The 19,471-nt window shown below is 42.1% G+C and overlaps 2 long non-coding RNA genes across 7 annotated transcripts in view; one reads left to right on the forward strand and one right to left on the reverse strand.

Moving 5' to 3' along the window:
- The window catches only part of LOC147034486 (uncharacterized), a 131,434-nt gene that overhangs the window by 24,012 nt on the left and 87,951 nt on the right, over positions 1-19,471 (forward strand). The window lies entirely within an intron of this gene.
- Positions 1-19,471, reverse strand: part of LOC147034487 (uncharacterized) — a 48,586-nt gene that overhangs the window by 19,741 nt on the left and 9,374 nt on the right. Inside the window, exons 2-3 of one of the 2 annotated variants that reach the window (XR_015058971.1) lie at positions 3,200-3,509; positions 2,586-3,111 (exon numbers count right to left, since the gene is read on the reverse strand). This is a non-coding gene — a long non-coding RNA (uncharacterized LOC147034487). Of the gene's footprint in view, positions 1-1,746; positions 3,112-3,199; positions 3,510-19,471 lie in introns of those variants that run through there. The other variant, XR_015058969.1, reaches the window with a different exon arrangement.

Consider the following 19,471-nt stretch of genomic DNA (forward strand, 5'->3'; position numbering starts at 1 on the left):
CATTCACGCAAGGACATTTATTATAATAAATCACATATGCAATTAAACAAGGCGAAATGCGTATGCAATTAAACAAGCAACAAAAGCACGACAAAACTACGACCGTCTATACGGAATGCAAACATTTACAGCACACAAAACACTTAACAATTTCCTACTTATTAGACGGGCCCATGGACACACGTACGCACACACACACCCAAGAAATGGTGGCAGAGACCTTTAATAACAGGCTCCAGCTCTGAGGACAGGTGAGCTGAAACCCAGAACCCATCTCGAACCTCTCCACCTCGTGTGGTCTTAAAGTTGTTCGGACCCGGGCTCCAGCGAGAGCGAGCTGGATCCAATCGCCGTGAGCCGCGATCCTTCACGAGCTCCCGCGGATCCTCCCGCGCTTCTCAACACTTGCTGGTGAGACGATGCGCCGATCCTTCCCGTCGATGCGTTGCTTCCCCGAGGAACCACCTCCAAGAAGAGGTTGACGAGTCTCACCAAGCCGGGAACCAAAATGGAGAACAAAGAGCTCCATGAACCAAGAAGAAGAAGCCACCACTCTCAGCTCGAGCCGAGCGACCAGCTCAACTCTCTTCCAAACAAAGCAGCTCGAAGCAAAAAGCTCTCCCGAGCCAAACAAGCCGAAGGCCCACTGAGCCACCAAAGCAAAAAGCCTCCTCCCAAGCCAGGCCGCAGCCGAAGCTCACTGAGCCAGCCGAAGCAAAAAGCTTCCGAAGGCCCTAACCCAAGCCAAGCAGGACCCGACGGTCTGCTGAATGACTCCCCTCAACTCCCTTCTCCAACTCCGCACACGAACAAAGAAAAGATCTCCTCTTATCCTTCTCCCGCTCCCGGCGTGACTCATGACTCATGCCCTCGTGCTCCATCCCCCGCTCAACCACGGGTGGGAGGAAGTTGTTGACATCATGAGTCACGGGACGGCAGGGTTCTTCTTCTTCCTCTTCCTCTTCGCAGAAGAGGGGGGTAAGGACATCCCCATTGTTTTGTTCCTTAACTATTAAATTCCGCAGCGCATCTAATCAATTTCTGAACATTTAAACAATGAAAGGTGAGCTATCTCGAACAAGCACTTATCGACATAGCTGATTAAATGAACCTGTATGTTGTGTGCAATCGAATTCCAAATTCGTAACAATATTTATCTTCATACCATTAAGTCTATTCATGGAAAGCACAATCTAAACAGGAAGTGGATGTCCGACAGGTTATGGTTTATTACAGTCGGTCGTTTGTCTTTCAATGTAATTTTTTTAAATTGGCGATTGTGTTTCTAAATTTGTGTTCATAAATGATTGTAAATTAATTATCTTCTTTGTGAAGCATTTTAAATACACATTGAAGTTTCAATTGTGGGTGGAATTGGGACAGCTGTCCAACCAATCAGTGGGAAGGATTGTTACAGACAAACCCACACAAGAAAAAAGAGTATTATTATATAAGGTACATTCTGTTGCGGAACGATGACCCCCCCCCCCTCTCTTTGCAAACCCCTGAAGGCTCGACATTAGCCGCTGCAGTCTCACCTAGTACCAGATAAAATGCAATATTTCCTTTTTCCCATTCTCAAGGCTCCAATCTCGGTTCCAGGTGAAGCGCATAATCCACAACTGAGCCACCAAATCTGAATTGCTCTCTTCTTGGTTCTCAAAGTTCAACTTCAACCCTCTTCATAACAACTTGGTTTTTGGGATTTGAATCCGAATTCTCCTTTAGTTTAATGGGTTCGCTTCCAGTATGCCAAAGAACACCTTTGTTCCATCTCTTGGAATCTACTGATTGGGTTAGAAATTAATTGTCATTGTGATGGCAATTTATCATGAGGGAGTTCCAATTCCCACCTATAAGATCAATTTTGGAGGTATGTTGGGTTTGAATCCCAGGAAATTGACACCATGTTATCGTGATATTAAGAGGTCTGGCACAGTCCCAGAAGTCCATTTGACTTTCTCAAGGAAAGATGTGGTTTAGCCTCTGGTCCAAAATATTTCCCAATACAACAATGTGCACAAACGCCTGAGCTGTTTTACCTTTGTAATAAGATTGTTGATTACTCCTCTTATCAATCTCACACCATGGATGGCCAGAGAAGAGAAAATGGAAACGCAACAATTGCAAAAATAATCTGATTTATTCAGCCGAGGCCGAGCGAAGTGAGGTCGAGGCCGTTTATTCCTGATACATGAACCTGCAACCCATGCCAACCCATGCCGATGGAAAACGGACTTTGGAACGCCGGCTACATATTCCATCAATTTATCATGTGACTGTTTAAAAAATATATTATACATGGATAATGGTTATGCACTCCTATGTTTAAAGTTCCATGTCAATCACTGAAGCGGTTGCAGAAAAAAACGAATTTAAAAGGGAATAAAGGTGAAAAAGTGAGGGTGGAATAAAAAGGTGGGGCTTCGACTGACATTCCATAATATGGTGAAGGATGGTTGTGGACCCCTATAACTAAATTACATATGTAACCACAGCATTTCATTTAATAAATGTCATTCAGGCCACATGTCAATCATATTGTTATGGTCACCAGGTATGGTGTTTCAAATCTCACGCCTCACCACTGTGATGGTCTTGAGTCAGATAACTTCACACTGGATGAGTCTATAAAAAGACCACGGATGCTGCTCACAACTCTCACCTCTGGCCAGATCTTCGTACTCAGGGTCGGTTTACTGTACCTGTGAGATTAATGGGGAACCGTGTCTGAAACTACGTTGCAGCTACCTGAGCTGAGCTCAGGCTGAGTGAACCAATACTACGTGCCACACTTATTAACTAATGAGCTGATTGGTACTTGAGCTATTACATGCAGAAGCACCATCTCAAACCAAACCGAGGCAAGATGAGGCAAAACTCAATAATAAAACTTCCGTGCACTTTGTTAAAATGAGCAATTTAGCAGGAAATGATGGTTGGGTATTTCAAATGGGAAAATGTTGGGAGAATTCAAAGAAAGACAAAGCAAAGCATATTCAATGATTTACAGCACTCATACGTTTCCTTTGTCCCCGACACGATAATAGCTGTCCTCGGATGCCTTACTGCTATGTCTTGTCACCTGTACACTATAATGGATCCAGACACCTGAAGGAAAAACAAAGTTTGGGAAGAGGGGTAAATAAATAGAAGTTTGAAAGATGATAGTGTGTGTTTATTTTGCACCCCAACGCACCTTTTGCAACCACACTTGGGGTTGCAATTAATCTGCGACTCGAAGTTCGGGATCACCTCCCGCGCAACTCTTCCTGATCAATCCCCTCCACTCTGACAGTGCCCGATCATATGGAGTCACTTGTACTCGTGCCAAACGTGATGGTCTGCATGGCTGCGGTTTATTGTGCCAATGTGCGAGGGGAGGCATCCCCTCATTGGTGCAGGGTTTGTGGGGATGGTTTAGCGGCCAGTGATGGTTGTTGGTGGGCACCTCTTCCGTCGCTGTTGCAGCACCTCATTGATGGAGCTGCGCCGCAGAGGTGTTTCTCCTGGGAGGGGAGCAGCGGAGCTTTCAAACTTGCACCTATTTTCTTTGTAACTTTGTTCAGCTCCCTTGGGATTGCATTCACTTCTCCACTAAAGGAAGTGGCATGTGAAGATATGCAAGTGGTTTGTAGTGCATTTGCAGCGAGATGTAAAGGATAGATAAAGTTGAGAGGGTGAAAGAAACACATCCAAACTCACACTAGCAATGCACATCTATTCCCATGTACACAATATCAATGAAATTCTAAACAGAACATACTACGATATAAACCGATTCTAATCCTACATGCAAGTGCCTTTATTTTCCCGGGAAGTGCACGGAGTCCTCACCAGGCTCACAACCATCACAATATACTCACTCAAACTTGCATTACTTGTATCTTAAGTTTTGCAAACTTACAATAATTATTGGTTCACGAAAAAAATAAGTGACCACTATATTCGTTATTGTTGTCTGTCTCTGTCTGTCTGTCTGTCTGCCCCGAGCATAGCTCCGTGGGTTTTGATCCGATCCTGACTTTTGGTGGGAGGTTTATATCATGATCTCGTTGTGTTTTCCTGAAAATGGGTGTGGTGCGCCCATTATCGGCGGAGCCACGCCCAGAAAACGTGTTTTTGGGTTTGGCGAATCTGACGGGTTTCAGTATTTGGTTAGCCCAATGGCACCTGCATAGCCCCACCGAGCTCGGTTTTTTTTTTTTTTTTTTTAAATCTTGCCAAAACGAAGTTTTTGCAGACATGTTAGTCAGCTCGTATGTTTTTTTTTTGTTTGTTTGTCTGTAATCACGTATAAAAAATTCTGCAGAGCACAGTTATCATTGGAAATTTTTGTAACTTCGCATATCAGAGGCCGAAAGAGGTCCCTTTCAGCGCATAAAATTGAGAGTCAAAGGTCAAGGTCACTTTGTCACAAATCAGGGGAGTCGACGAAACCCTTATTTTTTGAGTAATTTTGATCGGATCGTCTTCAAACTTCATGGGAATATAGTTCATGGTCTAGCGCTCAGCTGATTAATTTTTGGTGGCAATTGGCCTTGATCTTCATGGTTCGTGCCTCAGGTCAAACATATTTGACCCCAAGGTCAAATTTTCAAGTTTTAGGAACCATATCGTGTAGTACCTCAAATTGAACACCTCTGAGTGCTTTCGAGATATGTCAAGCTTGAGACATTATGACGTCATTTGGTGACGTTATGAGGCAAAAGCATATTTTTCATGGTTACTCTGTAGAACGATTCTCATCGGAATCTCTCGTAGGCAGATATTCCTCAAGGAATCGCTCCTGGTGGATAGCAGCTCTGTTCACCTCAGTGTGACCTTAAAGAAGTCACATGTGGTCACCTTTTGGCAAGATGCGGGTCACCCTGCGGGTGACATTGGTTTATTTATTTATTTCTTTCATTTTCATCACGAACTTAGAAAATTGCGACTTTTGACATAAACAAGTGAAATCCTTCAATACAGTGCGTGTGGTGAAGAAAATGAGTACACTAATGTTAAAATATGCAATTTATGCTTTTTCAGTTGAAAAACAATTAAAAAGTGTACTTGATATTTGAAATTTTAAAATCTTATTATTGTGATAAACACCTTTTATATATATAACAGAAGGAATGAAATCGTTCGATACAGCGTGGCAGGGGGCCACAAAAGAATGATGTCATAAGAAGAACTTGGCTTTCAGCGTTTGGCAATTGGCGTGAAATGCGATGGTGGGCGGAAATGACGTCTTTCGGTCGTTCGTACATGAGAGGGGCGCGTTTCTTGCTTTTTTCCGTCAAGCAATAAATTCAATGGTTTTCACATATCTAACACGTTAGTTTCACAAATTTCCATTGAAATACTCGGGTATTTCCGTCAATTGTCGCCATTTTGGTCTAGGTTACGCACTGCATCTACCGGACGGCCGTCATTGGCTGTCACAGGCACGTGGAGGAGGGAGGGAGTGGGGACATTGGGACACCTGAGACGTGGTAGACATCGGGGACATTTCAAACTCGGTGCAATTGTATTCAGCGCACGCGCTGTAAAAATTTTCTTCTCCGAGGGGTTTGTTGAATCTGGCAGGGGTTTCGGTATTTGGCTTGCCCAATGGCACCTGCATAGCCTCACAGAGCTCGATTTTATTTTATTTTTTTATTTATTTATTTTCGTCACAACGTCACGTACTTAGAAAATTGCGAATTGTGTTTTTAGGCGGTAGCCAATTTCAATTTGCATCTTCTCCTAGGGGGTTTGTCGAATCTGGCAGGGGTTTTCGGTATTTGGTTAGCCCAATGGCACCTTGCATAGCCCCACGGAGCTCGTTTTTTAAAAATTTTTTAATTTTAAAAATTATTATTATTATTATTATTATTATTTTTTTTTTCTTTCTTTACATTTTCATCACAAGGTCACGAACTTAGAAAATTGCGAATTTTGATATAAAAATCCATCTCCGACGGGTTTGTCGAATCTGGCAGGGGTTTCGGTATTTGGTGAGCCCAATGGCACCTGCATAGCCCCACGGAGCTCAATTTTTCATTTTCATCACAAACTTAGAAAATTTTGAATTTTGACATGAAAATCATATGACCACCCAAACATTGAGAGCTAGGATGACAATATTTTTTTATGCATAATCTTGAGGTCATTCCCCACCTCAAGTCTTGAAACCATTTTGATCTATCTCGAACACCTTGCCCGTGGCGCCCCCTTCAAGTTTGTTTTTACGCTGATATCATCAAAGTATGGATAATCCGATGAGTGCGAAATGCCATATAAACTATATGACGTATTGTTCCTGGAATGTTCCAGAGGAAGTTTTGCACCAAAGGTCATAATCCTTGACCTTTTGACCTTTAAAGTTCACAAAGGTCAAATTTTCAAAGTTGTGGGAATCAAGCCGGGTTTTTGACCTTCTTCGACGAACTAACTCCAATAAGCTATAGTACGTATCCTGTTTCCTTATTTTAATGTCCACAACATTGTTTTGTGACCTTTAAAGGTTATGCAAAGGTCAAATTTTTAAAGTTGCTGAACGAAACCGGGTTTTCGACATTTTGCAGCTCATAGCCTGTCATTCGTACCACATCATGTTGATCATTTTTATAACTTGGTCAAACATTATCACATCGTCTCATCCTTGACTTCTGAAATGATCTACATCGTCAAATACCACTCGTGAACCATCGTCTTCAGACTTGTGTTAGTCACACAAGCATGAAACATTATAATACCTTGATTCATAGATAGCAACTCGTCACAAAGGAAACTTTGTTTCCACTTGAGGTGTTTGGGCATAGATGTTCGGCTAACCTGAACAGGACCTTACAAAAGGGTTGAACATTGAGAATTCCTTTCCTATCCCTTTCTGCTGGTCAAAATGGGCAGTTGCATGTGTGAATCGATGCAGTCGCAGGCAGAGAGGATGAGTGGGAAGCAATATAGCAAAGCTTTGGCACAGTTTCTCCAGCATGACGTTTCAAAATTGTTGTGCCAGAAACACACAAACACCAACAACCAATGGGACAGATTTACTTCCTTGGCGAAGTCACAAAATGCTGGAACACCACCTTTGAGCCTCATTCTCCCAGGTTCTCATATCACTAGTTCCTGCTCATATCTCTGATTCTGAGTATGTTGTTGATAGTTCTTTAGTGAAAACGCTCGAGCCTGCCATGGTCTCTCAAACCATACCTCTCTCAAACTCGATATCATACTTCGTGGAGCTTTACAGCCCCAGCTCTGATTCCAACTCCACAGATACTGTCAGTGCCATTAGCATCCAACCGACCAACCAGCACTTCATGAGCTTAAATAGCAAATGTATCCTGTCATGCCAGTGCTGCCAGTGCAAGTCAATCCAAAAGTACAACCTGGCCTCAATGGTGTCGTTCTTTTATTTTTTTTCTTGTTTTTCCAGCACCTTCCCAAATCATCTTTTGTCTTTTCCCCATACCTATATTGTGACTGTTACACCACTGTTACTCACTGGGTGGGGTGCCTGTGCCACCAATCCCCCCCACAATGGAATTCCACAGATATTGCTATCAAAACGGTTGTACTTCTATTAATTTGTAAATGGACTGTAACAGTTCCTTTTGGGGCAATTTTTACACAGCTGCCTTGAAACAATGAATGATGGTTATTCCTGGTCTCAGCCAACAGTCCCTTCCATGAGATAACAAATGGTACAGAGAAGATAATGTCAGGCTATGAGATTCAAGCATTGCATGTAACTTTTCAACACAAATGCCTTGCCAAATTAATGCAGATCCATAAGTATCCATACATCCCTTTCCATATGACATCACTGTTCTGGCCCAGAATGTGCACAGACTAATATAGCATCACTTCTTATGTTCCCATTTTATAAATCATTTGTGCCCATTAATCTTCTGATGATTGCTGTTCATTTTGTTAACCATATAGGCTAGGTGCCATTTACTGCCATACCATTCTTCCCATCGAGCTAGTTGGTATCAGCAATGAACACACCACCTACCTCCACATCTCAATGAAGCCACTTTCATATCAATAACTTATTTTGTCTTTTGTTTTTATTGTATTTTTTTACATTTGAGGCCTTCAAGCAGTTTCTGCTATCTATCATCATCAGCTAGAAAAAAATTTTTTTCTTGTGGGAAGTGTCTTTCTGCATCAAAACTACCTACCATCCATCCACATCTGCTGCAGCAGAAATCAAATTCTCATCCGACAGGTTAGTGCAGAGGTTTCGCACTTACCTTTGAGCTGTCCAGTCTGGCCTTGATTCTGAACTCAATAATCCCTCAAATTGGGGCCTCATAGGCAGGCTTTTGCATCAATGAGCCTGCTATTAAACTGGGAACTAGTTGTTGATTGTCAAATATTACACTGCATCTCCTTCACTGCATGGGTGAAGACATGACTCTGCACGAGATATTTAGGGCAGAGGGGGCATAAATAGCTGACGGGAGTTGAGAGGGGTTTACTGAATTGACCCAGGTTGCCCAGTTGAGAGTGAAGTTCAGTTTGGCAGAAGCATACTCCATTGGTCTTAGTTCGTCAAATTTTGTCACCCATCTGGTGACAAATCAGGAGTGGCGTACTGTTCCACATGCAGGGACTGAGACAAAAATCTACATTAGTGAAACTGGTAGCAATCGGAAACTAAGGCGAGATGAACATGATAGAGTAATTCGGCTGGGAAAGGAGACTGTCGGCTGTCGCAGAATTTCCTGCAGTCAGGCCACACATGGTTGCGACCCATGTCTGAGATATACCACCTAATAAATGATACAGATTGATTCTGGAGGCATGGCACATCAGAGCCGAGAGGGTGGTATAACTTGGGAGACTGGGGACATGCCCACACAATGCACTCCTGGACCCATCCGATTCATATTCTTCATCAACGATCTTTGATTTAATTATCAGCTTTAATTTTCCTTGGGCGAACCACATTCCTAAGTTGGCCTCCAAAGCCCTTCACCAATTGGGCATCCTCTGTCATGCAAAATCCTTCCTTGGCACACCTGAACTCATCCACCTACAACATGGAATGAACTCAGCCATAGTCGCCATAGCCATAGGCTGCTCGCAGCAGCCATCTAATGTTACTAGCAGCCATAGTCGTGGGAACAATTGTTTGGGTGGCAGATGGATGGTTGTTCTTTGCAGATTATGCTGTTTTACCGTGTGAGTCGTAATCTGCAGCAGTGCTCACCATAAGTCAGGAGGTATCATATATATATATATATATATATATATATATATATATATATATATATATATATATATATATATATATATATATATATATATATATATATATATATATATATATATATATATATATATATATATAACAAGATACGTTTTGTGCGCACGTTTTGTTTTTCATTAATGTATACCTACTTTTGCAGCCCCCTGTATATGTTTTATATATATGTATATGTTTTTTATATATATATATATATATATATATATATATATATATATATATATATATATATATATATATATATATATATATATATATATATATATATATATATATATATATATATATATATATACACACACACACAATTCCAGCTGTGTGTGTGTGTGTGTGTGTCTGTGACCGCTGTTTCTTGACAACCACTGGTCCAATCTAATTGAAACTTACCAGATATATTGCTGGGGACCTGAGGATGTGCCTTTTCAAGGTTTCATATTAATCGGACAAGTGCTTCCCAAGTTATGGCCATTTATTTACCAAACCAATGACAAGACACGTTGCGTGGGCGTGGCCGATGGGGGAAGGCAAGCACAGCCACGTTCCCCATTACAGGTTACAACGTACGGGCTTCCGGATAGTGATGACTTCGTGTATTCCAATAATTTCTCTTTCTTATGCGCATTTATAGATAAACACAATGCCCCAAGTTATGATCGTTTTCATATTAGACGGTGCATAAATTTCGGTAACATCAGAGTGCTGGTATGCTCCTAACCAGGAAGTAAATTTTTTTTTCTCTCTTCTCTTTTTGTTTTTCCTTGCGATGACATTGCGAAAAGGTAAAATACGTTGGCGCTAATTGAATAATTGGTCATTAAAACCTAAATTGCGAATCATCGTAACTGTGATATGCGAACTTCTGGGCCACGTACGTACGGGCACGCGAGAGCGAAGAAACGGCCTGTGTGGTTGTTGTTTCTTGCTCGTGGTTGGAATATTTAATTATCCTTTTAAAAAAAAAAAAAAAAAAAAATTTATTTTTATTTTTATTTTTATTTTTTTTTTACGGGCATGTACTAGTATATATAAACATATAGAGGGGGCTGCAAAAGTAGGTATACAGTAATGAAAAACAAAACGTGCGCACAAAACGTATTTTATCGACTATACACGCATTCCAATAATAAACATTAATCTCGTATTAATGAATGAATTCTAGTATTAAATGAATCCTAGCACCACTATTATAATACTGGTATAATCCTTACTGTATACATACTTTTCCAGCCCCCTGTATATTATATGTGTTTGTGCCATCTTTAAGATTCTTCTGCTCATTAGTCTCTGAACTTGAAAGCAAACAAGATAATCATTGGGAGTTCTATTTGGTTGTGCATGGATAGATGTTGAAAAGGAAGGATTGATTCAGGTTGTGCTATTTCTGGGATTTCAAGCTTGAGAAAATTGTGGTGAGTGGAAGATTAAGGCCTATCCAACTTCCCTTTGGTGAAATTGATGAGGGTCGATGATGAAAAGGCTATTGAAGCAAACTGCACAAGGGCAACTATCTCATCAAGGCCTCTGTCATTTCTTATTTTGACTATCCATGCTGAAGAGCACTTGATAAGGAGGCCTGAGGGAATATTGGAGGCATGGGTTATGGAAACAGACAGTGTAATCAAACCATGGTGCCAAAGAGTTTGTTGAGCTCGGATGACACATCTAGCCTGGAATAGTCACACTGGCTGGTTCGTTTGAGACTCCTGTTGAGATTCTATGTATAATTGGCTTGATTCATATGAGGAGCATTACGGGAGTGTGTCATGGGAATCGCCTCTTGAATTCTGATTTTGTCTTAATGTATGCACACAAATGCTGCCTCTGGCTCTGAGGTCATCTCTTGAGCTTCACTGGCTGGGAAAAAGGTGTGTGAAAGGTTTCGATGAGCCAAGTGAGGTGCAACCTTTTTCATCAGAAATATACTCTTATAACTTCCAAAGCTGATCAGTATTTAATGATGCATACATTTGACTTTAAAAAAAAAAAATGTAGATATCAATGTATATTTTCTGATGAATATAGCGATTTAAAAATAATCAGTCACGTTCCACCTAATTAGACCCCTTGTATATAAAACATACCCATGAGCTACTTCTGAATTTAGTGCTAACTGCTTTTTACTGCAAAAATATTCAAATTGGAATCGACTGCGTCGGATATCCAAAAAAAAAAGATCATCCCTCCACCCCCCTCATAAGATGTTCTTTTATTCATCATTCGATGTCTTATTATTCTTATAAGTTTAATTTTGTCGATCATGTATAGGAGAAGTCAAAACCTTGCTAAACAATTATGGGAAGGAATTGGCATGCCCATTCAGCCCTCTGCTACCACAATGGCATGAGGCCCCAGCCTTTGAGCTGATCTCAGTGGCTTGAAGTTTGAAGCGTGAACGCGATATAGAGGTGAGGCCGTCGTGCACTTGAGTTACCCTGTCAAGGCATTGGGCTTGATTGTGCACTTAATCTGCTTAGCGTGTGAAGCGGTGTGGTCCAGACACAGCCATTCACACAAATTGGACCCCCTTGGTGGTGTTCTTTTCAGACAAAATCATTGAAAGGGACAGGGTGGTTCTGCAAGTTTTTCATTCCATGATTGTGGTGGCAGTTCAACATGCTTGCAGCCAGAGTCGAGACCAAAAGTATTCTGAGGCAGGGCACCAGACAATAACAAATTGCTTGGATATTCTTTGGAACAACGACTTCCCATGTAAGGGAAAAAGTTAGCGAGAAACCACAGGAATCTCCATCAATATTTGCATTGTGCAAGAAATCTTTTCTCAAATAACTCGTGAGTTTGTTCTATTATTTTGTTGTATGCAAAATCTTGCTCAGTCTTGAATATTTTTAATCAAACATATGATCAATAAAGAATAAAACATCGATGCAAATCTCTATAAAATGGTCATGCTTGCTTTATTTTTAATTATTAGCTGGATATGCTGACACATTGTAAGCATTAACGAACTGTGCTTCTCTATTGTCTCGGGTCGCTCACCTGCATTTATTACTTACAAAATCTTGATGACTTCCGTCCTCTGTTTGTGTGTTTGTTACTTACGAAATCAAAAGATTTCGTAAGTATATTGATGACTTCCGTCCTTTGTTTGTGTGTTTGTTTGTAGGCCCGATAACTCGAACGGAAGAAGCTACCAATGTCAAGTTACACCACGTGATTCAGGAGGGTGATGGCGAGCGCTGATTAGATTTTGGTCAAAATCAGTCAAAGGTCAAGGTCACAGTGAGGTCAAACATAATTCCGTAAATTCATGTGGAGAAATGGAGTATTTTTGCTTCGGTCGACGTTACGAGTTAGTTTTAACTTCGATTTTAATTTTGTCTTCGGATTTTGCGATTGCTTAGGGCGCTCAACACTCGGTTGTCGAAATTCTGGTAAAAATCGGATGTTTTGGAGACGTTTTCAGATTGTGTAACAAATATTTCACTCGCCTCGTCACGTGGTGCAGCGCACTCGAGCAGACGCGACGTTGAGTCACGTAAAGGTTTTGCGTGTGCGCGCTAACGGTGTTTTCGATAAAGATGGTGTTTAAAAGTCATTTTTTTATCCCAATAAAGGTTATCGTCGCATGTCTGACTCGCGAAGCCGTCTGATTATGTCAAGATTGTTGGTGGATGGCCGAATATTACGGTTTTGTGACTTTGATAAAATAATATTAAATAATTGCATGGAGAAATGGAGATTTTTGCTTCGGTCGACGTTACGAGTTCGTTTTAACTCGGATCGCAATTGTTTTCACTTTTGGTAACGGCTAAGTATGCTTAACACTCAGTTGTCGAAATTCTGGTAAAAATCGGATGTTTTATGAGATTTATGTCGGGTGTCGTCTCTGAGACTTAACTGAAGATTATGCTAATGAGGGGCATTGTAACACACGGCATTACGCGCTCGTTTTAAAGTCAATTTCAATCATGTCTTCAATTTTGGTAACGGTTAAGTATGCTTAACACTCGGTTGTCAATTCTGGTAAAAATCGGATGTTTCATGAGAGGTTTGGTACAGAATCATCGGAGAAACTTCTTGTTTGCGTCGCTACTTTCTCAAGAGACAGCTTTTATGAGACAAGGTCAGAGGTCAAGTTGACGATTTCGTAAGTACCAGTCTATGACTGCTTGTTTGTGTGTTTGACTGTTTGTTTGTAAGCACGATAACTCGAACGGAAGAAGCTACCAATGTCAAATTACACCACATGATTCACGAGGGTGATGGCTAGCGCTGATTAGATTTTGGTCAAAATCAGTCAACGGTCAAGGTCACAGTGAGGTCAAACATAATTCTGTAAATTCATGTGGAGAAATGGAGTATTTTTGCTTCAGTCGACGTTACGAGTTCGTTTTAACTTCAATTTTAATTTTGTCTTCGGTTTTTGCGATCGCTTTGGACGCTTAACACTCGGTTGTCGAAATTCTGGTAAAAATCGGATGTTTTGGAGAGGTTTTAAGATTGCATAAAAATATTTCACTCGCCACGTCACGGCTCGTCACGTGCAGCGCGCTCGAGCAGACACGTCGTTGAGTCACGTAAAGGTTTTGCGAGTGCACGCTGACGGTGTTTTTGATAAAGATGGTGTTTAAAAGTCTCTTTTTTATCCCAATATAGGTTATCGTCGCATGCCTGACTCGCAAAGCCGTCGGATTATGTCAAGATTGTTGGTGGATGGCCGAATATTACGGTTTTGTGACTTTGATAAAATAATATTAAATAATTGCATGGAGAAATGAAGATTTCTGCTTCGGTCGACGTTACGAGTTCGTTTTAACTCGGATCGCAAATCTTTTTTCACTTTTGGTAATGGCTGAGTATGCTTAACACTCGGTTGTCGAAAATCTGGTAAAAATCGGAAGTTTTATGAGATTTATGTCGGGTGTCGTATCTGAGGCTTAACTGAAAATTATGCTAATGAGGGCGATTGTAACACACTGCATTATGCGCTCGTTTTAAAGTCTATTTCAATCCTGTCTTCAATTTTGGTAGCGGTTAAGTATGCTTAACACTCTGTTGTCGAAATTCTGGTAAAAATTGGATGTTTTATGAGAGGTTTGGTACAGAATCATCGAAGAAACTTCAGGTTTGCGTCGCTACCTTCTCCAGAGACAGCTTCTATGAGACAAGGTCAGAGGTCAAGTTTACGAATTCGTAAGTACCAGTCTATGACTGCTTGTTACTTACGAAATCTAAAGATTTCGTAAGTATATTGATGACTTCCGTCCTCTGTTTGTGTGTGTGTTTGTTTGTAGGCACGATAACTCGAACGGAAGAAGCTACCAATGTCAAATTACACCATGTGATTCAGGATGGTGATGGCTAGCGCTGATTAGATTTTGGTCAAAGGTCATGGTCACAGTGAGGTCAAACATTCGATTTTTGATGGTTTGGCACAGAATCATCGTAGAAACTTCTGGTTTGCGTCGCTACCTTCTCTGGAGACAGCTTTTATTTGACAAGGTCAGAGGTCAAGTTGACGATTTTGTAAGTACCACTCTATGACTGCATGTTTGTTTGTAGGCGCGATAACTCGAGAACGGAAGAAGCTACCAATGTCAAATTACACCACGTGATTCAGGAGGGTGATGGCTAGTGCTGATTAGATTTTGGTCAAAGGTCAAGGTCACAGTGAGGTCGAACATCCAAAACATGATAACTCGAGAAAAGTTACCACAGGTATTGTTGACGGAGCGTGAGTTTGGAAGATCGAGGTAAGTTCGGCGGAATTTGTGTCAATTTGTCGAGTTACAGCTGTTTTAAAAATTTCAGTGTTGGTGCCAATGGCGCAGAATGCCTTGTCTTGTTGTAGGCCAAGTTGTGTTTTCGATAAAGATGGTGTTTAAAAGTCATTTTTCATCCCAATAAAGCTTGTCGTCGCATGCCTGACTCGCTAAGCCGTTGGATGGTGTAAAGATTGTTTGTGGATTGCCGAATATAACGGTTTTATGACTTTGATAAAATAATATTAAATAATTCAGTAAATTCCTGTGGAGAAATGGAGTATTTTCGCTTCGGTCGACGTTACAAGTTTGTTTTTACTTCAATTTTAATTTTGTCTTCGGTTTTTGTGATTGCTTAGGACGCTTAACACTCGGTTGTCGAAATTCTGGTAAAAATCGGATGTTTTGGAGACGTTTTGAAGGCCCAGTCACACCTTGACGTTTTAGCCAGCAATGGCAACGTATCAAAATGTATGTATTACGCTGAACTTTTGATGTTTTTTTTGAAAAGATTCGGACGTATTCATAACGAGTTGGTCGTATGCATAACATATTAGTAACGGACACAGAACATTCCGTTGTCTTATCGATAAGTTATACAAACGAATGCTTAGCCTGTTGTCGGCGTTCACAACCTATGCCCAACGATAGTCTAACTTATACATAGCACGCTGTACGTATCGCCGATGATCACGTGGCGTAACCTATTAAACGGCTGCCGCACAATGATTGAAATCATACCAAACTTACCCATACCATATTTGACATGCGCCAGCGTTTTCGACGCATTTTCAGAGGTCGGCATACGCTGGCAAGATCGCCAAGGTGTGACTGCGATGTTGACACTTCCATTTCTCCGGCGGTTATGATTTGAATCAATGTGCGGCAGCCTTTTAATAGGCTACGCCACGCGATCGTCAGCGGTACGTGCAGCGCGCTATGCATAAGTTAGACTATCGTTGGGCATAGGTTGTGAACGCCGACAACAGGCTAAGCATTCGTTGGTATCAGTTATCTATAAGACAACGAAACGTTCTGTGTCCGTTACTAATATGTTATGCATACGACCAACTCGTTATGAATACGTCCGAATCTTTAAAAAAAACATCAAAAGTTCAGCGTAAGCCAGCGTTTTACATACATTTTGATACGTTGCCATTGCTGGCTAAAACGTCAAGGTGTGACTGGGCCTTTAGCGAGGAACACCGAATCGAGTCAGCTATTTCAAAATCTACACCAACTTTTAACGGGAAACTCTCAGGTTATGTCACAGTGCACTATGATGGAAAATGGTGGCTTGCCTGCATCATGGAAGCCTTTCAGGACACTCGTGAAGTGAAAGTGAATTTTCTTCATCCAAACGGACCCGCAAATAGTTTATCTTTTCCTGACATTGAAGATCACTGCATTTTAGACATTTCTGATATACTTCTTTCCGTAGAACCAAAAACTGCTACAGGTAGAACCTACACAATCAGTAAAAAAGAAACACAGCTGTCAAATAAAACATTGGTTGGCAAAAAATCTTGACTATAATATGCTTGGAAAAACTCTTACTCGTACTAGTATCGCTTCCAGTTCCTGCATGTGCATGTGGAAAACGTATGTACAATATAGTGTATTGGAAATCTTGTGTTCAAATATTGTGCTCTGCATTGTGGCGTATTGTGTGTCCAGCACCCGAGTTCCCGAACAATAAAACCATCACACTTGAACCCATTGAGATCCAATTTTCATTTATGCTGAGGTGTTGGAGTATATGAAGGGGTATTCTCACACAAAAAAATCGGGACCATCGGTTTGGCTGGGGAGCAGGGGCCCAAGGTCAAAGGGAGCCCCAAACTATAACTTTTTGAATTACTGTTTCGGAGTGATTTTCCTTTACGCGATTCGAAAGATCTCGCTTTTATGAGCATTTTGATACCAAGATCAGCCAAATCGGGCCACTACAACCTGTGATATGGCCTCTGGAAGATTGTGGGGCAGCCGGGGGCACCCAAATTTGGGGGGCCCCTAAAATGGGCCGAAAAGTTGGTATTTTTAGTTGTTTCACCCAAGTGAATAAATGACCAACATCTGGGGTATTAGTGTCGGGAGGGTGTGTACACTTGACATGGAATGCCCCTTTGATTGGTTTGTGAAACTTGTGATAGTGCATGCTTAGTTGGAGTGTGAGGTCATGATTGATCCCATTGTTTGTGTGTCTTAAAGATATTTTTCATAACCTCAATTCTTTATTCTCTTGGCTTGCAAAAAAAATATTTGCAGGAGTGAGGCTCATGAAAGAACAAGGTAGAGCTGTCGGTGGGCCAAATATCAAGGAAAGGAAGAAGTATGACAAAAAGTGAGGTCGAGCAAGAGGAAACTATGAAATGAGAAGAGCACTCGGTCGAGCACATAGCTCCACCACGCAATGCCTGATCCATGAGAACATATTGGGCCCAATACATTTTTTTAAATATCAGGGCCAAAAGCGAGATGTAACATATCTCTCAATGGTGAAAAATCACTTAAACTAAATAATTATCGTATCCAGATCCAGATTTTCACCAAAATTGAAGAAATTCTTCCTTGTTACACACCCAATCTGTCCACTAAATTTCATCCGAATATGTCCACAACTTTTTGAGATCAACAAGAAGATGTGCAGAGCATCTTGTCCATCTTGTCCTCATCTCTCCCGTCCTCCCGTCCTTCACTTGCAAAATCCAAACAAATTTGACCTCAAAACTAATTGGCTTGTTTAATTCAGTAACCTGAAATATAAATCCTCTTCAAATTTCAAGTTGATCGGATGAAAATTGAGGATTTTAGAAATCTCACATAAGTTGTTGACGTTTGGCCGATGTTGACCTTTTGACCTCAAAAACAATAGGCTTTTGACCTCTCCCTCTTCTCTCCCTCTTCTCTCCCTCTTCTCCCCTCCCCTCCTTCTCCCCTCCCCTCCCCTCCTTCTCCGCTCCTTCTCCCCTCCCCTTCTCTTCTCCCCTTCTCTTCTCCCCTTCTCTTCTCTTCTCCCCTTCTCTTCTCTTCTCCCCTTCTCTTCTCTTCTCCCCTTCTCTTCTCTTCTCCTTCTCTTCTCTTCTCCCCTTCTCTTCTCTTCTCCCCTTCTCTTCTCTTCTCCCCTTCTCTTCTCTTCTCCCCTTCTCTTCTCTTCTCCCCTTCTCTTCTCTTCTCCCCTTCTCTTCTCTTCTCCCTTCTCTTCTCTTCTCCCCTTCTCTTCTCTTCTCCCCTTCTCTTCTCCCCTGTCCTTCTCCCCTCCACTCCCCTTCTCTTCTCCCCTCCACTTCTCTTCTACCCTCCCTCCTTCTCCCCTCCCCTTCTCTTCTCCCCTTCTCTTCTCCCTTCTCTTCTCCCCTTCTCTTCTCTTCTCCCCTTCTCTTCTCCCCTTCTCTTCTCCCCTGTCCTTCTCCCCTGTCCTTCTCCCTTCCACTCCCCTTCTCTTCTCCCCTCCACTTCTCTTCTCCCCTCCCCTCCTTCTCTTCTCCCCTTCTCTTCTCCCCTTCCCTTCTCCCCTTCTCTTCTCTTCTCCCCTTCTCTTCTCCCCTGTCCTTCTCCCTTCCACTCCCCTTCTCTTCTCCCCTCCACTTCTCTTCTACCCTCCCCTCCTTCTATTCTCCCCTTCTCTTCTCCCCTTCCCTTCTCCCCTTCTCTTCTCTTCTTCCCTTCTCTTCTCCCCTTCTCTTCTCCCCTTCTCTTCTCCCCTTCTCTTCTCCCCTTCTCTTCTCCCCTTCTCTTCTCCCCTGTCCTTCTCCCCTGTCCTTCTCCCTTCCATTCCCCTTCTCTTCTCCCCTCCACTTCTCTTCTACTCTCCCCTCCTCCTCCCCTTCTCTTCTCCCCTCCTTCTCTTCTCTTCTCCCCTTCTCTTCTCCCCTTCTCTTCTCCCTTCTCTTCTCCCCTTCTCTTCTCCCCTTCTCTTCTCCCCTTCTCTTCTCCCCTTCTCTTCTCCCCTTCTCTTCTCCCCTTCTCTTCTCCCCTCCTTCTCTTCTCCCCTCCTTCTCTTCTCTTCTACCCTCCCCTCCTTCTCTTCTCTTCTACCCTCCCCTCCTTCTCTTCTCTTCTACCCTCCCCTCCTTCTCTTCTCTTCTACCCTCCCCTCCTTCTCTTCTCTTCTACCCTCCCTCCTTCTCTTCTCTTCTACCCTCCCTCCTTCTCTTCTCTTCTACCCTCCCCTCCTCTTCTCTTCTCTTCTACCCTCCCCTCCTCTTCTCTTCTCTTCTCCCTCCCCTTCTCTTCTCCCCTTCTCTTCTCTTCTCCCCTTCTCTTCTCTTCTCCCCTTCTCTTCTCTTCTCCCCTTCTCTTCTCTTCTCTTCTCCCCTTCTCTTCTCTTCTCTTCTCCCCTTCTCTTCTCTTCTCTTCTCCCCTTCTCTTCTCTTCTCTTCTCCCCTTCTCTTCTCTTCTCCCCTTCTCTTCTCTTCTCTTCTCCCCTTCTCTTCTCTTCTCCCCTTCTCTTCTCTTCTCTTCTCCCCTTCTCTTCTCTTCTCCCCTTCTCTTC

This window comes from Eptatretus burgeri, chromosome 1 (genome assembly GCF_056783735.1).
Source record: "Eptatretus burgeri isolate ZD-2024b chromosome 1, Ebu_testis_v1, whole genome shotgun sequence".
Lineage (NCBI taxonomy): Eukaryota > Metazoa > Chordata > Myxini > Myxiniformes > Myxinidae > Eptatretus > Eptatretus burgeri.